The sequence below is a fragment of the Lycium barbarum genome, chromosome 5 (assembly GCF_019175385.1).
Source record: "Lycium barbarum isolate Lr01 chromosome 5, ASM1917538v2, whole genome shotgun sequence".
NCBI classification, from domain to species: domain Eukaryota; kingdom Viridiplantae; phylum Streptophyta; class Magnoliopsida; order Solanales; family Solanaceae; genus Lycium; species Lycium barbarum.
In genome coordinates, this window is record NC_083341.1 from 51,898,262 (window position 1) to 51,922,179 (window position 23,918).

The following is a 23,918-nucleotide window of genomic DNA, read 5'->3' on the forward strand; positions in this document are numbered from 1 at the left end:
TTGTGGATGTTTGGGAGTCATTTTGTAATATGGTGGAAGTCGATGAAATAGGGGAAATGCTGCCCAATTTTCGACAAATCATAAAGTATTCTAGTTTGAATTTAAGAGTATCATTAAAGCTTAACCATGGTATGAATCCTTCAAAATGTAGATGTCACGACCCAACCCCGTAGGCCGTGACTAGTGCCCGATCTGGGCACCCAAACCCATCTATCAAATGCATTCAAATATATATAGCAGAAGCCGATAAGGCTATATTCCAAATTTAGATAATTTCTAGACAAATTTCGACAGAGTTTCCTTTGTTTTACAGACTATCCAAAATAGCCCTGTACACAGCAAACACCAACAAAGGCCACACAGGGCTAACAAAGCAACGTATAACCATATGCGGACCGGCCACCTCGGCGTAAGGGATCGCCCAAACAACATATACACATAAGCATACAGAAAGACCATAACCCACAGACATGTCCATAGACCTCTAAACTGACCGACGGAATCATATGACGGGACAGGGCCCCGCCGTACCCAAATAGTCAGATATACAGAAATATATATACATGGCAAAAGATATATTTACCAAAAGTGGACTCCGAATCAAAGGGAGTACTCCGAAATAGCAGAAGTGGAGCCTACAGTGGTGGATCACCGGCGTCTGTACCTGCGGGCATAAAACGCAGCCCCCGAAGAAAGGGGGTCAGTACGAAAGATGTACTGAGTATGTAAAGCATGGAGTACAGAAATATAGGCCACAACTGAAAGCGAACAGAATACAAAAGAGAGAAATGCCGAACAGTATATCAAAATGTTTATCAAAATCATATATACATAATGCAAACGAAATCATGCAAAGCTCAGGAACGTGGTCACCCCTCCGACGCTGGTGCCACTCACAACATAACACCAGAAGGTTCAAATATCTGTACATCCCCGAGCACACACATATCAGCATATCATATCAACAGCCATATCACAGCATAACACCAAACGGAACCCGGCCCTATGGCGAGGTCTCGGGAACCGTAACACAGCATACGGCCGAATTTATCATAATGCGCACGAATCATAACCGGTCCGGGAACCGGTGAACGAAGTCATAATAAGGCACGAGCGGAGTCGTGAGCAAACAATGCAATGTGTATATCAAAATAGCCTTTCAAAACTTGATTACTTCATAAGTTATTTCATTAATCAAAGTAGTCGAAAATTAGCTAGTACGGAAGTTTATTTCACAAAATGTTCCCAAAGTGGTACGTATGGCTCAAAACATAGCTTAGTATATCATAGTAATCAAAACATTATTTCATAGAGGACAATTTCAAAATCGAAGATTCTTTATTGAAACTTATCCAAAAAGAGAGCCTAATAGGGCAATAAGGCATCTCGGGGTTAGCGGGCCCACCTCAGGTCAAATCGAGATGGCTAACATGAATTACAGACATTTAGGGTCTATGGGATCATTCATAAAGGTTTCGAAGTAATCCGATTGCATTTGCACAAGTTTCGGGCGTTTGATTGCTTTCTAGCCAAGATAGGGTCATTAGGCTTCAATTGAATTGAATGAATAGTAACCATTTTCTAATTCGGATTTCGAGGAGCAGAATTGCTCCCGGGGTTTCGATATCAACCTAACATACTAAGACATGCCAAAAGAAGGAGTGGGGAGCCTTACATGCCTTATAAGCGTCTTATGCTCACCCCAAACTCAGATCCCGTTTCGTCCAGAATCTGCAAATGGTCAAAGTTACCAATTAGAGATTTTAAGGCTTAAGAATTTGCTTAACTTCAATTTTGTCTACCGAAATTTCGGCAGCATTTCCCCTATATATATAACACCCCCGAGACTTAGCGCGGCTCAATATACATCAACATAACAACCCAAACATCACAAACATCATAAGTCACAACCAAATAACTCTAACTTCAATATTCTTCCTTTTTATATAAGTTGACAACTTTCATTCAAATTTCACAATACCAAACTAATGTCCACATTATTGTATTCATTCACCCATTCAAGGTTATTCACACACATTCCAATTATGTTTCAAACAATATACATAAGTTCTAGGAGTTCGTCACTTTCCATATTTCATCCGAAATGTCAACAATTACGACGAACCTACTAACTCGGATTGTTTCATTCCAAATTCGTTAACAACAACCATAATTCGCATTTAAAGTCTTAATATCATAATTATACAAGGATATACACGAATATACCAAAGTCATATACATTCCCATAATAATCCGCCACCAATTCAATACCAATTCACTTCGTTAAACATTCGTTTACGTTATAAATGCCAAAACGACACAACTAATCAACTAAACAAATCAAATTCACCTTTGCCTTCTACTCCTTATAGCTCACGGCCACAACACCACACACACACACAACCACGGTTTCATACATACATCAAAACTACGAGGTTCTCATCTATTCTCAATCCTTGTCATATTCATACAAATTCCATAACATTTAAGTGGAAAAATTCTTACCTTTTCTTGAAAATCCGACTTGCCGCAAACGTGATTCTTCCACCAAACTAATTGTACCCCGTTGAAGAGCGCCTTGAGTGCACTGCAAATATGGGAAGAACAAGATTTTTGGAACCAAGACAAAGGCTAGAGAATTAATTAATTTTTTTTTTGGAAAATGGGGGTTCGGCCGAATGGGGCTTATAAGCTCAAAGTGGAGTTGTTGATTTTTTTCTTGATAAGTCTAAAGTGAAGCCTTGATATATATCCAAATGGGTGGTCACATGTATATCACATGACCATTAAAAATGGGTTGGGCCTTGGCCTCTTGGCCGGCCACCCCAAAGACTTGGGCCCCAATTTTTTTTTGTTCAAATTTTTTCTTGGCCCAATTCGTTAAAGTCTCGTTTTATAATTCCCGAAACTAATTTCCGAAATTCCAAATTTACCCTCGGCCCTCCCCAATGTATTTACGCCAATAATTTAATAAACGACATAAGCATAATGACTAAAATCAATTTATCTCCTTATAACATACAAGTCTTAATTATTTTTCTCGATTTCCAATTATGTGAAAACACGGGACATAACATTCTCCCCCCCTTAAGAACATTCGTCCCCGAATGTTAAATTAATCTCATAAAGTCTTATGATCATGGCGGGGGAGTCCCTTTTAATAATGGCATACGTAATTCATTTTGTCAATCAACACAACAAACTGGAAAGTTTAAATTACCTATGGACGTCGGGAACAAGTAGGGGTATTTCTTCTTCATCTCGTCCTCCGCCTCCCAAGTCATCTCTTCCCGGTTATTGATGCGCCACAGGACTTTAACGGAGGGCACTTCTTTAGTGCGTAGTCTCCTCACCTGTCGATCCAGAATAGCTATAGGCTGCTCGTCATAAGACAAATGCTCTGTTACCTGAATGTCATCTACTGGGAATATCCTGGAAGGATCACCAATACATTTTCGAAGCATAGACACATGAAATACCGAGTGTACTGCCTCCAAATCGGATGGTAAATCTAGCTCATAGGTGACCTCGCCTATCTTTCGAACAATCTGATACGGCCCAATATACCGCGGGCTCAACTTACCCTTCTTACCGAATCTCATAACACCCTTCATGGGCGACACCTTCAGAAATACCCAGTCGCCAATCTGGAACTCTAACGGTCGACGTCGTCTGTCTGCATAAGCTTTCTGTCGACTCTGAGCAGCCAATAATCGCTCCCGAATAAGTTTTACCTTATCCACTGCTTCCTGGATCACATCTGGCCCAATCAGCTTAGTTTTGCCTACGTCAAACCAACCAATAGGAGATCTGCATTTTCTACCATAAAGGGCTTCGTACGACGCCATCTGAATACTGGAGTGATAACTGTTATTATAGGCAAATTCAATAAGCGGCAAGTGATCATCCCAGCTGCCCCTGAAATCGATAACGCAAGCCCGTAACATATCTTCCAGTGTCTGAATAGTGCCCTCGGCCTGCCCGTCGGACTGAGGATGAAAAGCTGTGCTGAGGCTCACTTGAGTCCCTAATCCCTCCTGAAATGATCTCTAGAAATTTGCCGTAAACTGGGCACCTCGGTCAGTAATAATAGATACAGGGACTCCGTGAAGTCTAACTATCTCTCTGATATACAATCTAGCATAATCCTCAGCCGAATAAGTAGTCCGGACCGGAATAAAATTTGCTGATTTCGTCAATCGGTCGACAATAACCCAAATAGAATCGTACCTGCGTGGACTACGCGGTAACCCAACAACGAAGTCCATATTAATCATCTCCCATTTCCAGAATGGAATTTCCATCTCCTGTAGTAATCCACCGGGCTTCTAATGTTCAATTTTAACTTGCTGACAATTCGGGCACTAACTAACAAACTCGGCAATATCTTTCTTCATACCGTCCCACCAATACAAATACCTAAGATCATGATACATTTTAGTGGAACCAGGATGAACAGAATACCGTGCATTATGCGCCTCGCCCATAATCTGTCGCCGTAACCCTGCAACGTCCGGTACACAGAGTCTGCCGTCATATAATAATACCCCTTCAGGCGAAATTTCAAACGGAGTCTTTGCTTTATTAAGGGCCACATCTCCATACTGAATCAGAATAGGATCTTCGAACTAACGCTGCTTTACCTCCTCTATAATAGATGATTCAGCAACTGCACGAACAGAAATCCCAGAATCTCCAGAATCTGCCAAACGAACTCCAAGGCTGGCCAACTGATGAATCTCACGAACCAAGTCTTTCTTACCAGATGGTACATCAGCTAAACTGCCCATGGACTTGCGGCTAAGTGAATCCGCTACCACATTGGCTTTCCCATGATGGTACAGAATATCAACGTCATAGTCTTTCAATAATTCAAGCCATCTTCGCTGCCGCAAATTCAATTCTTTCTGCTTAAAAATATACTGGAGACTCTTATGGTCCGTATAAATATCAACATGGACCCCATATAAATAGTGCCGCCAAATCTTCAAAGCATGAATCACCGCGGCCACCTCAAGATCATGAGTGGGATAATTTTTCTCGTGCGGTCTGAGCTGCCGGGAAGCATAGGCAATGACTCGACCATGCTGCATCAACACACAACCTATCCCAATACCAGAGGCATCACAGTAGACAACATACCCATCTGATCCTTCTGGAAGAGCTAAAACTGGAGCTGAAATTAATTTTTCTTTCAACATCTGAAAGCTGCGCTAGCAGGCATCGGTCCACTGAAATCTCGCTGCTTTCTGAGTAAGCTTCGTCAGTGGTACTGAAATAGAAAAACAATTCTCCACGAACCTGCGATAATATCCGGCTAATCCCAGAAAACTGTGCACCTCTGTCGGAGTAGTAGGCCTGGGCCAATTCTGTACAGCCTCGATCTTCTGCGTATCGACTCGAATACCATCTGCGCCGATAATATGGCCTAAAAATGCCACAGAAGTTAACCAAAATTCATATTTGGAGAATTTAGCATATAATTTCTGTTGACGGAGAATACCAAGTACCGTCCTCAAATGATCTGAATGCTCTTCTGCTGATCGCGAGTAAATCAGAATATCATCAATGAACACAATAACGAACATATCCAAGAAAGGCCGAAATACCCGATTCATGAGATCCGTAAATACCGCTGGAGCATTAGTCAACCCGAAAGACATAACTCTGAATTCATAATGCCCGTACCGGGTCCTGAAAGCAGTCTTCGGGATATCTGATTCTCGCACTCGCACCTGATGATAACCTGAGCGCAGATCTACCTTTGAAAAATGTTTAGCACCCTGCAACTGATCAAACAAATCATCAATCCGGGGGAGGGGATATTTATTCTTTATAGTTACCTTATTCAATTGCTGATAATCGATACACATACGCAGTGACCGGTCTTTCTTTCTTACAAATAATACCGGCGCTCCCCAGGGTGATGTGCTGGGTCTGATAAAACCCTTATCCAACAAATCTTTCAGCTGCTCTTTCAACTCCTTCAATTCAGCCGGTGCCATTATGTACGGAGGAATAGATATAGGCTGCGTATCCGACAACAAGTCTATAGTAATATCTATCTCCCGCTCGGGCGGAAGACCCGGAAGCTCATCAGGAAATACATCTGGAAATTCATTTACGACCAGAACAGACTGAATAGTAGGTGTCTCGGCTGTAGTGTCATGCACCCGAACCAAATGATAGACATAACCTTTTTGAATCATCTTCTTAGCCTTGAGGTATGAAATAAACTTACCCCTCGGCGATGCTGTAGACCCGAACCACTCTATAACTGGTTCCCCTGGAAACTGAAAATGGACTACCTTTTTCTGGCAGTTGACATTAGCATAACAGGAAGCTAACCAGTCCATACCCATAATGACATCGAATTCCAGTATATCTAATTCTATCAAATCAGCTTTAGTGCAGCGATCACATATAGTCACAGAGCAATCCCTATATACCTGCCTTGCAATAATACAATCCCCGACTGGTGTAGCGACCTCAAATGGCTCTATAGGCTCAGACACTATCCCAATTTTACTAGCAACGAGCGGGGAAATATATGATAATGTAGAGCCAGGATCAATCAGTGCATATACAGATCTGGAGAAAACCAGTAAGGTACCTGTGATGACATTCGGCGAAGCCTCCTGGTCCTGGCGACTGGCTAATGCATATATGCGGTTCGAGGGACCGCTAGAACCTGAAGCACTGCCACGACCTAGACCGCGTCCCGCCGGTGCAGGCATACCTCGCCCCGCAGGGCGTGCAACTGATGGAGCAGATGATGAACCAGCGGCTGACCCCGTCGGCTGAGCTACACTACCAGCACCGCTCGCCAACGGACAATCTCGCATAATATGGCCCTGACCGCCGCATGAAAAACAGGCTCCAGTAAGTCGATAACACTCTCCCGGGTGCGATTTCCCGCAATGGGAACAACGGGGCCTGGGTGGCCTGGGCTGACTGGGACCTCTGGGTACCTGTGAACCTGACGCTCTGGAACTCTGACCGGCCCCAGACGGTCCTGCACTGTCAAATCTCCTACCGGCCAGCTATGTACCCCGGCCTGACGGAGGAGGATGTCTGCCTGACTGCTGTCCGCCTCGACAATCTCCAGAATAACCTGCGGATCTTTCCCTCTTGGGCGGCCTCCTGTCCCGATCTCTGCTAGAATAATCAGCTCTGTGTCTATCCTCCATACCCAGGGCATAAGCCTGTAGTCGGGCAATATCCATGTCTGTCTGCAATGCCACCGCCATACAGCCATCAATCAAATAGCGGTCTAACCCCATCACGTATCTGTGCATCCGATCGGCCATATCTGCTACTATGGTAGGTGCATACTGGGCCAAAGAATCGAACTCCATATTATACTCACGGACGCTCCGACCCCTCTGCTGCAGATGCAAAAATTGGTCAACCCGTGCCAGCCGTAACTCTGGGGGCAAAAAGTGGCGGGTGAAAGTAGTCACGAACTCGTCCCAAGTAGCTGGGGCAGCACCCTCACCCCTGGATAGCTCCCAGGACTCATACTAGTGAGCAGCAACATCCCGTAGTCTATGCGAAGCCAGCACAACAGACTCAGTCTCTGAAGCCCTGACCAAGTCTAGTGAGCGTCGCATCCCCCGAATAAAGTCATGGGGGTCCTCGTCGGGCTTAGACCTGAAAAACTCTAGGGGCCACATGATAGGAATTCTCGAACCCTCAGGCGGTCACGCCTGTCGTCGTCATCATCATCTCTCCGCCCGTGCCTGCGAGCCTGTCCCGCTACCAGAGTGGTCAATAACTGCACCGACTCTCTCAATGTCCTATCCTCCGCCCCTGGGTGAGGAGCTGGAGGCTCGGGTGCGGGTACTTGGGCCCCTGGAGCTGCTGATGGACCTGCTCCAGGCTCCGCCGGTGGTGTAGCGGATCCCTCTGAGTGGGGCACAACCTCGGACAAATCATAAACTCGAGCCCAGGTAACTCGCTGTGCCTGACAAGTGCCTACCATCCCTGCCTTGCCCTTCTGGGCCGCCGTTGCGTTCTTCGGAGGCATCACTGCAAACACAATAACGAATCAGATCAGAATCATCTTAATAGCACAGCTTTATCGCACGATCTAAGATTCCGAAGAAAGGTAACACCCTAAATGCCCTGTAGCCTCCAGTTTATAGATGTGGTGCACAACACATCGATAAACAAGACTCTACGAGACACGGCCTGTAGACATTCCGAGGACAAACTGCTCTGATACCACTTTTGTCACGACCCAACCCCGTAGGCCGTGACTAGTGCCCGATCTGGGCACCCAAACCCATCTATCAAATGCATTCAAATATATATAGCAGAAGCCGATAAGGCTATATTCCAAATTTAGATAATTTCTAGACAAATTTCGGCAGAGTTTCCTTTGTTTTACAGACTATCCAAAATAGCCCTGTACACAGCAAACACCAACAAAGGCCACACAGGGCTAACAAAGCAACGTATATCCATATGCGGACCGGCCGCCTCGGCGTAAGGGATCGCCCAAACAACATATACACATAAGCATACAGAAAGACCATAACCCACAGACATGTCCACAGACCTCTAAACTGACTGACGGAATCATATGACGGGACAGGGCCCCGCCGTACCCAAATAGTCAGATATACAGAAATATATATACATGGCAAAAGATATATATACCAAAAGTGGACTCCGAATCAAAGGGAGTACTCCGAAATAGCAGAAGTGGAGCCTACAGTGGTGGATCACCGGCGTCTGTACCTGCGGGCATGAAACGCAGCCCCCGAAGAAAGGGGGTCAGTACGAAAGATGTACTGAGTATGTAAAGCATGGAGTACAGAAATATAGGCCACAACTGAAAGCGAACAGAATACAAAAGAGATAAATGCCGAACAATATATCAAAATGTTTATCAAAATCATATATACATAATGCAAACGAAATCATGCAAAGCTCAGGAACGTGGTCACCCCTCCGACGCTGGTGCCACACACAGCATAACACCAGAAGGTTCAAATCTCCGTACATCCTCGAGCACACACATATCAGCATATCATATCACCAGCCATATCACAGCATAACACCAAACGGAACCCGGCCCTATGGCGAGGTCTCGGGAACCGTAACACAACATACGGCCGAATTTATCATAATGCGCACGAATCATAACCGGTCCGGGAACCGGTGAACGAAGTCATAATAAGGCACGAGCGGAGTCGTGAGAAAACAATGCAATGTGTATATCAAAATAGCCTTTCAAAACTTGATTACTTCATAAGTTATTTCATTAATCAAAGTAGTCGAAAATTAGCTAGTACGGAAGTTTATTTCACAAAATGTTCCCAAACTGGTACGTATGGCTCAAAACATAGCTTAGTATATCATAGTAATCATAACATTATTTCATAGAGGACAATTTCAAAATCGAAGATTCTTTATCGAAACTTATCCAAAAAGAGAGCCTAATAGGACAATAAGGCATCTCGGGTTTAGCGGGCCCACCTCAGGTCAAATCGAGGTGGCTAACATGAATTACGGACATTTAGGGTCTATGGGATCATTCATAAAGGTTTCGAAGTAATCCAATTGCATTTGCACAAGTTTCGGGCGTTTGATTGCTTTCTAGCCAAGATAGGGTCATTAGGCTTCAATTGAATTGAATGAATAGTAACCATTTTCTAATTCGGATTTCGAGGAGCAGAATTGCTCCCGGGGTTCCGATATCAACCTAACATACTAAGACATGCCAAAAGAAGGAGTGGGGAGCCTTACATGCCTTATAAGCGTCTTATGCTCACCCCAAACTCAAATCCCGTTTCGTCCAGAATCTGCAAATGGTCAAAGTTACCAATTAGAGATTTTAAGGCTTAAGAATTTGCTTAACTTCAATTTTGTCTACCGAAATTTCGGCAGCATTTCCCCTATATATATAACACCCCCGAGACTTAGCTCGGCTCAATATACATCAACACAACAACCCAAACATCACAAACATCATAAGTCACAACCAAATCACTCTAACTTCAATATTCTTCCTTTTTATATAAGTTGACAACTTTCATTCAAATTTCACAATACCAAACTAATGTCCACATTATTGTATTCATTCACACATTCAAGGTTATTCACACACATTCCAATTATGTTCCAAACAATATACATAAGTTCTAGGAGTTCATCACTTTCCATATTTCATCCGAAATGTCAACAATTACGACGAACCTACTAACTCGGATTGTTTCATTCCAAATTCGTTAACAACAACCATAATTCACATTTAAAGTCTTAATATCATAATTATACAAGGATATACACGAATATACCAAAGTCATATACATTCCCATAATAATCTGCCACCAATTCAATACCAATTCACTTCGTTAAACATTCGTTTACGTTATAAATGCCACAACGACACAACTAATCAACTAAACAAATCAAATTCACCTTTGCCTTCTACTCCTTATAGCTCACGGCCACAACACCACACACACACAACCACAGTTTCATACATACATCAAAACTACGAGGTTCTCATCTATTCTCAATCCTTGTCATATTCATACAAATTCCATAACATTTAAGGGGCAAAATTCTTACCTTTTCTTGAAAATCCGACTTGCCGCAAATGTGATTCTTCCACCAAACTAATTGTACCCCATTGAAAAGCGCCTTGAGTGCACTACAAATATGGGAAGAACAAGATTTTTGGAACCAAGACAAAGGCTAGAGAATTAATTAATTTTTTTTTTGGAAAATGGGGGTTCGGCCGAATGGGGCTTATAAGCTCAAAGTGGAGTTGTTGATTTTTTTCTTGATAAGTCTAAAGTGAAGCCTTGATATATATCCAAATGGGTGGTCACATGTATATCACATGACCATTAAAAATGGGTTGGGCCTTGGCCTCTTGGCCGGCCACCCCAAAGACTTGGGCCCCAATTTTTTTTTGTTCAAATTTTTTATTGGCCCAATTCGTTAAAGTCTCGTTTTATAATTCCCGAAACTAATTTCTGAAATTCCAAATTTACCGTCGACCCTCCCCAATGTATTTACGCCAATAATTTCATAAACGACATAAGCATAATGACTAAAATCAATTTATCTCCTTATAACATACAAGTCTTAATTATTTTTCTCGATTTCAAATTATGCGAAAACACGGGACATAACAGTAGATTTCTCAAGCTCGACGGTGAACGTTAAGTAGTTAACAAGACGGCGAGGTATGTAAGGCTAACCCTTCCTTCTTAAGGCATGATCCAATTGTTGTAAACCTTCATGTGAATTTCATATTGTCTTCCAAGATGACTTCATTCTTAGAATCACTAAAGCTCATGATTCTTGATATTTTTACAACGCTATTAGCTCTTTTATATGATAGTGGATCTTCTAAGGAAAGAAGTAACGAAAACGATGATGATGATGATGATGATGATTATGATGATCATGTTGGCGATACTTAGGGACTATTACGTATACGTGAATAAGTATATATATGGCTATTATGTAACACCGAGCTTCTATGGCTGGGTATGACGTTTATCGCGCGCACACCACTGCAGTTGGGTGCGGATGACACTGAGCTTTGGTAGGGCTAGGTATGTATAACACCGAGCCTTATCATGGTCGGGTATGTAAGACATCGACCCTCTATGGTCGGTATGATACTTCTAAATGTATAGATGTATGGAATGGAAGTCTCCCATTAGGAAGGGGTCAGTAAATATGATGAACGTCGCTAGAGGTATACATGGCTCTTTTATTCAGTGACTCGTCTACCTTATGTTATTTCCTATGCTTCCATTATGTTATTGATTATGCTTTACATACTCAGTACATTATTCGTACTGACGTCTTTTTGTTTTGGACGCTGCGTCATACCTACAGCTGGACAGGGAGACAGACTTGATCCATAGATTACTTGTTCAGGGACTGCATAAAGGAGCTCTACTTCGTTCGGAGTTGCAGTTGTTGGTATTATTCTTTTGTGTACATACATATGGGCATGGCGGGGTCCTGTCCCATCTATATGATGTTACATACTCTCTTTAGAGGCTCGTAGACAGTTGTGTATAGCTAGATGTCCTTTGGCCTTGTCGGCTCATATTTTGTTAGCCTCGTCGGCTTGCGTATATGGACATGGGCATTGTTGTTGATGATGATATAAATGTGTCGTTGCCCAAATGAGATTAGTATTATTAATGTATGGAAATCGTAAGTAGGCCATGTGAGTCACCTATATGTGGATATGAATATACGTTAAGAGGTGCCTGGGTGGATTAGCATCGGGTGCCCATCATGACCCTCCGGTTGGGTCGTGACAACTTTTGATGTGTTTGAATTGGAAATTGTGAACTTTGATGTGATTTTTTTGGAATAGACCAGTTTTTCGAGTGTTATGAAACTCTAAATTGTCAATTAGAAATAGTTAGGCTTGAATTTGCTGATGGACCCGTTATAAAGTGAAAATGTGATACTGTTAAACCTTTGAGGTAGACTTACTTCATATCTTAATACTCACAAAACAAGTTCAAAGGGGTGTAGATATCATCTAGGTTGGAATTTGGGAAAACCCAAAACATAAAAGTTGTAGATCATTGAAATACCATTCCAACCATATATTATGGAGGTCAAACGAAGGTTTGTATAAACATTTATGACCGATTTACTAAAGATGTGTAAAATGGAAATCCCGATTCTTGTAGGATTAGGTTTTAAAGCCCAAGCCTTTATGGTAACCTATAAATACAACCCAAAAACGTCTAAAGAGAGGGTTTTTCGACCAGAGGCTTATACCAACCCCCTAAGGTGATTTTTACTCAAATTCCTAAGCCAATTATATTAACTTAACACTAGATTAACACCGAATCATTATATGAAATCGCTAGATTGTGGAAACTTCATTCAGGGTTAAACATGGGATGAAGCTTTGGGATTTCTTCTAAAAGGTAAACCCCTCACTTCGATGGATTGTATGGAATTGTTATTATGTTTTAGACATTGAATGGTCAGTAGAATCATGAAATTGGATTGATTTAGGTGCAATCTAGATGCACTCTATTAAAGACAACCCTAGTATTTTTGCTGTAGAATTTTCTCCGACCAGACAGATTTAATTGATGTTTTCTGCTAATCTAACCGTTGGGTTGAGCCCAAATTTTAACTGAGTTGTCACAACATATTGGTCTTAAATGTGAATGGTGGACATCTTATTTAGCTATCTGGAGCAGTGCGTTTCAGGCTATGAACAATACCTGCGAATTTGGTGAATATCTAGAGCTTATTGATCATACAAGCCTCAATTAGATGTAGAATGTTTCTTTGAAGCGTGGAGCTTACATTTAACATACGAATTTAAGGTGTGTCTCTTTTCAAAAACTTTTTGTTGACTACAAAGGTGAATTGTACACATCCTATTGATACTAAATATATGAGTTGATTGTGGTTGGTAAGCGTGAGGGACAAGCCCACATTAAACCTTGTTTGTAGTATATTCTATAGATGTATTTATGATTTCTTCCCTCTATAAGAGTTGATTAATGATGAGACTAAACGGTTAGGAAATGATTCTAGAAATTCCCTTAATGGATGATTGAACTTGATACTTGAAAGACTAATTGGCTCATGTAAATACCCTATAATGAATTTTGGAACTTGAATGCTAAATGCTGATGTGACTACCCGATATAAGTGATGATTTAGCTTCTATGCTATAATTCGGCTTCTATGCTATGTATTTGATTGTTGTATTTGGTCTAGCTACTCGGGAAGAAGGGTAGTCACTATGGATCCTAGTGTGGTAATGTCTAGCCATTCGGGAGGAAAAGTGGCCAGTGCCGGGTTCGCCACCCGGGGTGCGGTTTATGCCTAGCTATTCGGGAGGAAGGATAGCAATCGAGAATTACATATTCTGGTGTGGTGCGCTGTGTTTAGGGAACTTCTAAGGTCATCCCTTCGATGTTATTGATTCTTGGGCCTGTATTGGAAAGTGTGATATCCTTATCCTTTTATGGAACTGTTGTTAATAATCATGATCAATTTAAAAAGCATATTTGAAAGTTGTAAATTGACAAAAGGCTTTATAATCATTTTTGATAATTCTTATTGAGATATACGAGCTGAATAACTGATTTCACATTGTTTCATACTATCCTCAGAACTGATTTTTTTAAGAATTATTGTACTTTATTATCATATTACTTGTTGTCCCCGAGGCATTCATTGAGTACGAAGTACTCAGGAATACCATTGTTGTTTTGATGGTATGTTAGGTAACGGAGTAGAGTAGGTTCTTGATACTCAAAATTCTTAGGAAGGACTTGTTGTTGCTGCTGACTTGGTAAGCCTACATGTTCATTCATGGGACACCCATTATCATCTTTATTTACTATTCTAGTTTTTTTTTTCGGGTTGCATCCCGATGTGTCAGAAAATTACTCTTTTATCTTAGAAGCTCCATAGTACACATTCTTGTAGGTAGTTGTTCAGTTTTGTTTAACTCTTGGGCATTCGTCACGTTTTGATTAAGTTTTATAATATTTAAGACTTCCGCTAATTTAATTCATATATCATGATTTGATTGTATTTATTTTATAAACTGTTGGAGGTGAATATTGAACCTGGCGAGTTCAAGTGTTGTTATTGCATCTTTTAGGTTCTTCTGATATTGTTCATGACGTCGGATGCCGGTCACATCTAGGGTGAGTTTTGGGGCGTGACAGTTTATGAGTACATACATATAGCAAGCAAGTCTAAGTATGAGGCAGTTGTATTATCTGGTAATATGGCCGTTTGGATGGAATGTGAGAAATCTATATGATGTGGATCCGCGTCTGATGTTCTTTTCGGAGCGGAGGATTTATGGCTCAGCTCCGATGAGTATCCGGAACGAGTGGTACATGGACACCATGGGTCCCCTGCAGGTCATGGATACGGAGCAATAACATAAGTTAGCATGTATATACAGCGTGATTGGGCCCTTGCATCGCATCTGCACTGCATTACATTTCATACTGCTATATCCTTTTTGTTTGTATACTGTCAGTCTGTTATATTGCATGGGGAATCATTTATGATTTGTTGAGGTAGTGGGAGGAGTTTATTATTACGAAAGTAAGTGTAAGAACGATTTCTAAGTGGTAAGACTATTCCATGGGTGTGTCATATCTTAGTGAGTGAATTGGATAGAAAGGCCCCACGGCTAAAAGTTAAGAACTAAAGGTTAACACAAATAAGGAGGTGAGACTTAATTAATTAGCTTAAGGTAATGTGGAAAAGGGTACTATAATGACTAGTTAGATTAATGGTATTCCTATGGGGATAAGAGAAGTAAATAGTCGAGACTAAAAAGGTGAGTTCGTGAGAGTGAATAACCTAGTTTGAGAATCCCGAGAGTCTTGACTGATCTGTTTATCTTATTGACTTTATATTATGTTGTGTGAACTAATCTTAGTCAACCTATGATGCTTACCAGTACGTGTGGTGTACTGATATTATTCTTGATACATCCTTTTTGGGTATAGGTATGTTGTAGGTTTAAGTTGAAGTTTCTTCGTGTGGATTGCCAAGCATTCTCCTGCAGTCTTGCTTATCTCACACCATGCAGAGGCTGGGTCATTTTTTTTTCCTTGTGTAGTAGGAGCTCTTGTATCTGTCTAGACAAGATCCCGGAAACTTCTTTTCAGTTTTATTGTATTAAAGATAGAGTTGTGTGAGCTTTTACTTTAATCTTGTGATTTTAAGAAATTATTTATTATAAAAAAATGGATGAATATTTGGGTGGTTGTCAAGGGTTCTTATACTATTAGTAATACGTTAGGTGTCCGCACAATCCGCCAGCTGGGGTCGTGACAGTTAGTATCTGAGCCTAGGTTACCGGTCTCACACGTACAAGAGCAAATGTATTGTAGAGTTTTGTGGAATGGTACAATGACGTCCGTACCTGTCTGCAAGTTGCTATAGGACATCTACAAGTTTCCCTTTATTCATTCTATCGTGCTACCCCATTACCTCGTCTTCTAGTTGGATCCAATTGGCATCTTGTTGATTCCAATAGGTATCTTGATTCCAATTGGTATCTCTCTATATATTGACTCAAGGAAGACTTCCCATGAGTTGGTGCGCTTTATTCGTGTGCACGAACGAAAATTTCCATGATAGTGTAAGATATACAGATTGTGTGCTTATTTTAGGAAGGTTGGCAAGTTAATGACACATTCGTACTCATTAGGTGAAAACCATGTTATTACGTGCTAAGTAATTAAGTGAGCCCCTAAGTGACCTGAACTGGTGGGCAAAATCTCTGCCGACTGGCACTGTAGCACCGCTTGCAGCGACAAGTGGACTGCTACAGCGAGCATCAGGCCGCTATAGCGGACCCAAACTTCTGTAGGGGTCCGCTATAACGAGAATCCCATCGCCATAGCAATGCTACCGTAGCGATCAAGTAACCGTTGTAGCGGTACCAGGAGACCAGTAGCCTCTCCTTTCCTTCCCTATTTTTCCAACCAGAATGATTCATCAACAAATCAAGAAGAAATTGATTCCAAAGAAAATACCTAGATAAAAGCATCCGCCCGACTAGGGAAATTGTCTTACGAGCACCCTTAAACCGGAGCACTCGCACCAAAAATAACAAATGTAAGATTATCCAAGCATCCCAAAACAACCAAAAATAAGAAAATTGTCTGAACATGAAGCCTTGCCAGGGAAAGTGATAACCTAGGGCTGATATAATTGGGGGGGGGGGGGATCTCTAAGCCACTCCACGGCTAATCGCCCCATCACCACCATCCTTCGAGTCACTAGAGTCCTCGCTACCAAGCCCGGACGCACTGATGAAGGAGAATTGAACCGCATCCCTGATGGTCACCTTGGGGTGTTTCGCCTTCGGGACTAGGACTTTCAGAAGGCTTTTGACGCCTTTCCACATCCTCACGAACAGCTTGTCCCTAGCCCGACTTTTCTTCTTCCCCTTGTCCAAGTCATTTTGGAGATCCACATGGGCCTGAGCCACAGATCCATAGGCGCCCTGTACGGCATCTACAGCCTCTCCCTTCTTGGTCTGGGTCTCCATGTAGCTCTTCATCTGCTCAGTAGTAAAATAGCCAGTACCAGTAGCACTACTACACAACCTGGCCTCCATGGAAGGCCATGCAAACCCCATCATGGCCGCCTTCACTGCAGCCATATCTGCCTCCATACGCTCCAAGGTACCCGGGGTGTGTGACTAACCACTCCCACCCTATGGGCCATTGTTGTCATCTGAGCCAGTACTCTTTCTTTTGCCCCTACCCTGTGCTCCCTTCACCTTCAGTGGGTCAAAAGCGACATCACACTCACATAGTGGTCCCCAGGCTCCATAGTTACCCCAGCATTACGGCAAAGGTGGGTAATCAGGGAGGAGAAATGTTACACCTTGGAAAATTCCCCGTACATGTACAGTGAATAGGCTAACAGAGGACATAGCATATATGATGTTTTGACGAGTAAGAAAGAGTATTAGATGACCCTCAACGAGATTTTAAAGGCATACAATGCAAGGAAAGAAAGTTGCCAAGGAAAGCGAATTATAGGTGGTGTAATGGATACGAATTTCGAGCAACAAGTCTATAATGGCATAAGGATGTCTTAGAGAAGAGTAATAACACCCCTAAGATTCATATCGAGATGTTAAACAAGTTCCAAGAAGGTTCCATAAGGATCGGAGGTCAAACGAGTCGACGAGAACGAAAACGAAATCACTGGGCATTATACGGCCCAACCTACGGACCGTATAAATTGTACCAGCCATATGTTGGACCGTATAATTGGCCAAGAAGGCCACCAGCTACTGGACCAAACATACGGCCACACATACGGTTGGTATAAATAGTACGGACCGTATGTTGGTTCGTATAAAGATGGTCGGCCAGCTTTCTAATTTAAGTATAAAAGACCTCTTTCATTTCATTTTCATTTCACTCTCACTCAACACTTCAAGAAACATCTAGAACCCTCCCTACTCTTCAAATACAAGAGAAATCAAAGGTAAACTAAGATCAACAAAACATAATCCATGAATCAAAGTATATGAAACCCAAGTAAGGTTCATCTTCCTCAAAGAAAACCAAAGGAGAGGAGATAGGGTTTTGGGGCTAGAGGAGAAACCTCAATCAAGACTTGTTCAACCATCATCCAAGGTATGTTTCATGACCATTTCATGTTATTTAAGGTATTGGAAGGTTAAGATACCCAAATTGTAGAAAAGCATAGCAAATGGGTCATAAATGAGGGAATCTTGCCATGAGTGAATGGTAGTTGAAGTGAATCATGAATGTTAGTGTGTTGTGAGTATGAATACATTATAAATGACATGTAGACCATGAGGTAAGTGTGATACATCGTAAAATACAATAGCGAACCCAAAACCATAAATGTGGGAAAAATGAAGAGAAATGGTGGATCATGGTCATTGTATATGAATGATGATTGTTGATGGCTATATTGTAATTGTTGTTGTGAGTGTTGGGAGTTGATATAGAATATGGGAAAAGTAGTATAAACAAAGGAAGTGCTGCCCAAATGTCTCTAGAAATAGTAGTGCGTTCTTATTGTTGATTAACTAACGTTGGTACGAATCCTATTTTGAAGGTAGAGACGTGACATTGAAGGAGAATAAGCGAACGCTAGACTGCTTAAACGTGAAAGGTATGTGAAGCTTAACTCTTCTTTCAAAAGGCATGAATCCTTCAAGTTTTCCATAATCCTTCTATAAGATGAAGCTTATGAGTCCTTCTATATATCGAATCACCTATAAGCATGATAATAATGACAATGACCTAGAGTATAGAGATTTAAGAAATTGTGGCATGATGTTCCTACAATGCTAATGATGTTATTATTGTTAACACTCTCCTTATGCTTTATTTCCTTCAAGGAGAGGCATGATACTCATAAAATGTCCATAATACAATCGAGGTTCACGACCTTACGGCACCCCGACATAGTGTGGTTGCCTTAAAGTCTAATGTATGCTCTTAATGCTAATGTATGCTATGACAATAAGATGATGAATAATGCTAATTTGTAATACGACTATGGGATGCATGGAATACCAAGAAATGATAACATGATGCTATAGCATGTGATGTATAATAGTGATGTTTATTGATTGATTTTGTGACGATATGATTCCACCGTGCCTATATGGCTGGGCATGTCACTGCTAATGTGGGCTGCATATGATTCCACCATGCCTATATGGCCGGGCATGTCACCGCTAATGCGGGCTGCTATGTTTACACAGAGCCTAGAGGGCCGGGCATGATCACCACTAGTGGGCGGCATATGAGGGTTACCCGGACGCGGGTAACGATGCGGATTACGATATGATGATGTATGTGATGATGTACGGGATGTGATAACATGTATACTATGATTATGAAAAATGCAGTATATGTAGAAAGTATTTTGTCCATGATATACATTCAGGTTATATCATTCTCTCATGATTCCTGATCCCTCTATTATGTTTGTTTATTTCATTCTTGCCTTACATACTCAGTACAATATACGTACTGACGTTCGTTTTCTTTGGACACTGTGTTCATGCACACAGGTAGACAGGGAGGAGATCTTGCTCCGGATTCTTACAGGTCGTTAGCTGACTGAAAGCACCCCGTTGTCCTGGAGGTGCCTATGATGATTCTTTTGTGTACAATTGTAGATGTCATCTCATAGAGGCTCGTAGATACTCAATGTGGGTCATGTGGTTTCACGGCATGGTCATTGTGTAAATATATACATATATATTATTTTGCTATCCTAAGGGCTCATGTGTATAAAAACATTATGTTTCTAAAGGAAAATAGGTTTTCTTACAAATCGAGCATAAATCTGATAAATGATTGTTAAATAAGCCTAAGGAGTACTAGTACGAGCGGTGCTCGGCGGTTAGCCCCGGGTACCCGTCACGGCCCCTAGCCGGGTCGTGACAAAAGTGGTATCAGAGCAGTTCGATCCTAGGAAGTGTCTACGAGCCGTGTGTAGTAGAGTCTTTTTTATGGTGTGTAGCGCGCCACATCAATAAATAAGTGGCTATAGGGCATTTAGGAAAAATGACCAGCTTTCTTCTATGAGATCGTACGATAGAGCCGTATATAAGATTTTATCCTCCCTAATGGTGTGTTATGATTTCAGAATGCTGCCAAAGGGAAAAGCTACAGCCGCCCAGAAGGGCAAGACTACAACAAAGAGGCGGGTAGAAAGAGAGACTCTGATGAATATAGAAGAAGGCGAATCACACAACGAGGCCTTGTCTAATACTTCTTCTACCCCGCCTAATGAGGAAGAGCAAGGAGGAGCCCCAGCTCCAATTCCTCCGCTGGTTGCTTCGGGTCAACAAATGACCTAGGCCATCCAATTATTGACACAATTGGTTGCCGCACAGGCACAACGACAGAATGTGGGTTCAAGTGACCGGGCAGCAAGTACAAAGGCCCGTGATTTTATGAGTCTAAATCCTCCGGAGTTCTTCAGGTCAAAGCCGGAGGAAGACCCACTAGGTTTCATTGATGAAATGTTGAGGACATTGAAGATCGTCCATGCCTCCGAAACTGAATCCGTGGAGTTGGCATCCTATAGACTGCGGGATGTAGCGGTGTTATGGTACAACAACTGGGTACTATCAAGAGGAGAGAATGCGCCTCCTCCGGTTTGGCAAGAGTTCGTAAATGCTTTTATTCGTCACTATTTGCACCCGAGGTCCGCCGAGCTAGAGCGAACAGATTCTTAAATTTGAGACAATGAAATATGAGTGCCCGGGAGTATAGCATGCGATTCAATTCTTTGGCTAGATATGCTCCGACTATGGTGGTCGACATGGGAGATCTGGTACATAGATTTGTGAGTGGTTTGGGGCCACATTTATTCAGAGATTGTTTGACGGCTTCCCTGCAAGAAGGGATGGACATTTCCCTGATACAGGACCATGCTCAGAATTTGGAGGGGCGACAACAACAACAAATGGGTGATCACGACAGTGATAGAAGACAAGGCAAAAGAGCTAGATCTATGGGCACAGACAGTGATTATAGAGAGGGATCGAGGCAGACTTATTGCCGACATTCAGGCCAGCCAGCGACTAGCGCACCTCCCAGATTTCCAGATAGAAGATTTGACCACTCCTTTCGCTAGGGACAAGTTTAGAGTTCGAGGGCTTCAGGTTCCTAGTTTGAGGGTGATTATAGTCAGGGGAGACCCCCAGTTCCACGATGTAGTCGGTGCCGCAAATTACACTCAGGGCCATGTCGTCAGGACACTGATGGTTGTTATGTTTGTGGATAGACTGGGCATTTGATGCGAGATTATCCCTCGCGGTATGGTAGAGGTGGGGTTCAGCCCACAGGCTCAGCAGCAGGTTCTTCATCAGTACGCCCAGCGGGGCAGACTCCCCAGATGACAGCAGGCCGAGGTAGAGGCCGAGGGGCAGCATTTACATTAGGTGCCACTCATCCCCGTGTATATGCTTTAGTCGGACGGCAGGATCTCGAGTCCTCTCCGGATGTGGTTACAGGTATATTGTCTATATTCTCCCGTGATGTGTATGCGTTGATAGATCCGGGTTCTCATTCTATTATATTACTCCATATGTTGCTGGTTGTATTGGGGTGAAACCCGAGTCAATTAAACCCTTTGATGTGCTTACTCCGGTTGGTGATCCCGTGATAGCAAGACAAGTGTACAAAAATTGTGTCATTGTGATATGTGATCGACAGACCAAGGCTGATTTGATTGAGCTGGAAATGGTAGATTTCGATGTAATCATGGGTATGGATTGGTTGGCTTCGTGTTATGCAAACGTTGATTGCCGCACAAAAGTGGTCTGATTCCAATTTCCGGGAGAGCCTGTGCTTAAATGGAAAGGTAATGCAACATCGCCAAAGGGTAGGTTTATTTCCTACCTCAAGGCAAGGAAGATGATAGCCAAGGGTTATATGTATCACCTAGTTCGGGTTCATGACACCGAGGCAAAGCCACAAACTTTCCAGTCAGTTCCAGTAGTGAATGAATTTCCAGACGTATTCCCAGATGAACTTCCATGTCTTCCATCAGAAAGGGAAATTGATTTCGCTATTGATATATTGCCGGACACCAAGCCTATTTCTATTCCTCCTTATCGAATGTATCCGGCAGAATTAAAAGAGCTAAAGGCGCAGCTGAAAGACTTGCTCGAGAAAGGATTCATTAGACCCAGTTCATCACCGTGGGGAGCACCAGTCTGGTTTGTAAGAAAGAAAGACGAATCTCTACGAATATGTATCGACTACAGGCAATTCAACAAGGTGACAATAAAGAACCGATATCCTCTTCCAAGGATTGGTGATTTGTTCGATCAATTGCGAGGTGCCATGTGGTTTTCAAAAATAGATTTGAGGTCGGGCTACAATCAAGTGAGAGTCAGAGAAGCGGATATTCCCAAAACGGCCTTCAGAACGACATATGGACATTATGAATTCTGAGTGATGTCGTTCGGGTTGAGTAATGCTCCGGCCGTGTTTATGAATTTGATGAACAACGTATTCAGGCCTCTCTTGGATCTATTTGTGATAGTATTTATTGATGATATTCTTATGTATTCTCGCATGGAATCGGAACATGCAGATCATCTGAGAATTGTTCTTGGTATTCTTCGAGCCCGAAAATTGTATGCAAAATTTTCAAAGTGCGAGTTTTGGCTAAATTCTGTGACATTTCTGGGCCATGTTATTTCAAATGATGGCATTCGAGTCGACACTCAGAAAATTGAAGTTGTGAAGACTTGGCCAAGGCCTACGACGCCCACAGAAGTTCGTAGTTTTCTGGGTTTGGCAGGCTATTATAGAAGGTTTGTAGAGGGATTTTCATCTATTTCAGCCCCATTGACGAAGCTAACCTAGAAGGTAGCTAAGGTTCAATGGAACGATGCTTGCGAACGTAGTTTCCAAGAGTTGAAAAACAGGTTGACTTCAGCTCCGGTTTTAACACTTCCAGAAGGGCCAGATGGCTATGTTGTGTATTGTGATGCTTCCGATGTGGGATTATGATGCGTATTGATGTAGCATGGTAGAGTTATTGCATATGCTTCGAGACAATTACGGAAACATGAAAAGAATTATCCAACTCATGATCTCGAATTGGCTGCGGTCATTCATGCCTTAAAAATGTGGAGACATTATTTGTACGGTGTGCACGTCAATATCTATACAGATCACAAAAGTCTTCAATATATTTTCAAGCAAAAGGAGTTGAACCTACGGCAGAGGCGGTGGTTAGAATTGCTAAAAGATTATGACGTGAACATTTTGTACCACCCCGGGAAAGCAAATGTAGTAGCCGATGCACTTAGCCGACGATCGATGGGCAGTTTATGTGAAGTCCCTCCGGAAAGGAAAGATATGGTTCAATAACTTCATCGATTGGCTAATCTTGGAGTGCGGGTAATTGATTCGGACGATGCTGAGATTAGTGTAAATGATTCCACAATTTCGTCCTTGGATATGGAAGTGAATGAACGGTAGCATGAAGATCCTCAGTTATGTCGTTATAGAGACACATCTCATGGGAAAGAAAAGTCTCTGTTTGAAGTTTCGGTGGATGGGATTCTTAGATATCGAGGCAGGCTATGTGTGCCGAATGTGGCGGAATTGTGCCGACAAATTTTAGAAGAAGCACATTGCTCTCGATATTCTATTCACCCGGGTGCAACCAAAATGTATCATGATCTCAAGATGATGTACTGGTGGGATGTCATGAAGAGAGACATAGCGGAATTTGTAGCACAATGTCCAAATTGCCAACAAGTAAAAGCTGAACATCAGAAGCCAGGCGGCTTATTGCAAGCCATAGAGATACCAACCTGGAAATGGGAAGTGATCAACATGGATTTCATCGTGGGATTTCCTCGTTCTCGTGGC